Here is a 2,527-nt window from a genome sequence, read left to right on the forward strand (position 1 = left end):
ATGGTCTAGCATAGTTTATTATTCCTAAAAACTTTTGTAGGTCTTTTAAACTATTCAATTTATCTGACATATCTAGGGCTTTTTTGGGTATATGAGGTTGTAGTTTAATTTTTCCTTCTCCTAATGTAATTCCTAAAAATTTATGTAGTTCTTACATAGTTCCATTTTCTTTTTACTTATTATTATCCCATTATTAACAGATAGCCTAAACACCGTCTGTAAATGTCCTAAGTGTTCTTTTATATCTTTACTGAATACTAATATATCATCTACATATACTAGAACAAATCTTTTATATTCTTCAAATATTTCATCCATTTTTCTTTGGAAAATTGGACGCACAGTTTTTAAAACAAATGACATGACTAACCATTCAAAATGTCCTTCTGGACATGTAAAGGCTGTCCATTCAATACTATCTGGGAGTTTTATTTGAGGGCTGGAGAAATATACTAATTTGGTCCTAATATCCCTCTAGCATAGTCTAATGCTTCTGCTAATTCATTAAAACCTTTAAAAGAGGTTTTTGAAAACCTTTTATAGAGTCTAAAACTTCTATCCATGTCTGAAAAACGCCATTTTTTTTGCCATGAATTACAACATAATATTTAATATTATTTTCTTTATTTTTGTTAGTAAAATAATATCCGAAAGCATTTAAAACAGCGATTACATATTTAATGTCTTTTTTTATTATGTGCTATCTATATATTATCTATGAGGCATGTTTGCTGTTCGTCTAGTTGGCAATTAGACAAATGTCTTAATGTCCAGTTAGACGGTTCATATGCTATTAAGTTTTGTTTTCCAAACTGTAGTCTTTCTATTTTGACATCATCAATTCTGTTTAAAGGTCTAAAATGTAAATTTGATAATATTGTCTATTTGTAAGAGTATGCGTAATTTGGGGTTAGATGTTGAACTCTTTTACCCTTGTCTGGTAGTAATGTTCTCATTCTGTAAAATTTAAACTTTTATTTGTAATCTACTTCATTGATCAACTATATGATTATCATTTTCTTTCATATGCTCAAATACTATATCTATTTACCAATCTATAGTTGGCTAATCGATGAATTGAGCGATTTAGGAATGGAAAAATTTTGCCACACATGAAAGTTTAATTATTTTTAGAAATTGAAGTACTTCATCTATTTCTAAATTAGCACGACATAAGTCACAACGATATCGAGGGTAAGAGGATTGATGATCAGTGCAACAAATTAGTCTTTCTCCCAACTTATTATGTTACTCGTACAACCTTCTATATAAATTAAATCAAAAAATCCCTCGAGATCTCTTGAGGTTTATGGGATTCATGTTGAAAATAGCATTATGTCTTCTCTCATGGATTCACCGCCTTTGAAGATTGAAATTATGGCATGCACATACTTTGCACCATTGTGTCCACCGTCTGCTGCTTGCTTAAACATTCCCAATCCATTTGAATCTCTATAGTTGAAAAAGTCATACTAGAGAAGAAATAACACTTTTAAAATGCAAAATACATTGATAAAAACGTGAATACATACAAAAATAGTAAACTGACCATTTTTTCTGTATAAGACTTTTAATTTCCTCGATGGGCTGCACATTTCAAAAAAAGAAGTGCATCTTTGGAAAAAAAAAGGCGGTCATATAAATGGGATGCTGCCAAAATTTACCTTCTGATTTACGAAAGGTTCATTAGCGCTTCATTTAGGAGTCTGGAATTGAGAAATCCAATCAAATGGTCAGGAAATCGAAGTAAAGATCGAAAATTCATTATTACATACATACCTTAATTTAACCCTCAATAAATCTTTGAGGGAGTAGAAAACAACTCTTTCAATGATAAAAATTACTAGTTCCCTCAGAAGGGATTCAATGTAGTTATTTTCCTCAAAGTAATTTTTGAAGATTTCTTATTCTTCCTTTCCATCTTGGAGAAAATTTGTAACACTCCGGAAGTTCCATGACCTAGACTAGAGATTCATCTATTAAACAATGATCAAAATGATGTTTCCAGACCTATATTAATGTAATAAACTCATTTAGAAAAGGTTAGAGCCAAAACGATAAAGAAAGACCTTGACATCCGGAAACTAGCTAAATTGAACTAGTTGATGTCCCTATGTTTAGTGAAGGTTTGGGATTGTCAAATGAAGTCCAAAACTTGTAAAAAGAATTTAGATAGGTAGTATATAGTATAAAGGGACTAAACTTCCGATAACGACACCACAAGGACCAACTGAATGGTTGCTATACCGTGGTTTCACGGTATAATTAATACTTTTTCCTTAAGTTTAGTGTGTCCGAAAGCCTTTTTGTGCTAATTTTGATATAAGTTTCTCTTTGTTTTGCAGGAAATCTGTCCAAGGCTGAATGCGGAGATTTTGAGCGAAAAAATGCAGAAGAGACCACCTACGGAGCTTATGACGGTCCGTCGTGCTTGTGACGGTCCGTAGGTGGCAACGTAGTGCAGCTGCTGAAGGAAGATGGGGAAGTCTGACCAAGTGTGGGATTACGAAGCTTGTGACGGTCCGTC

The sequence above is a fragment of the Solanum pennellii genome, chromosome 8 (assembly GCF_001406875.1).
Source record: "Solanum pennellii chromosome 8, SPENNV200".
NCBI lineage: Eukaryota > Viridiplantae > Streptophyta > Magnoliopsida > Solanales > Solanaceae > Solanum > Solanum pennellii.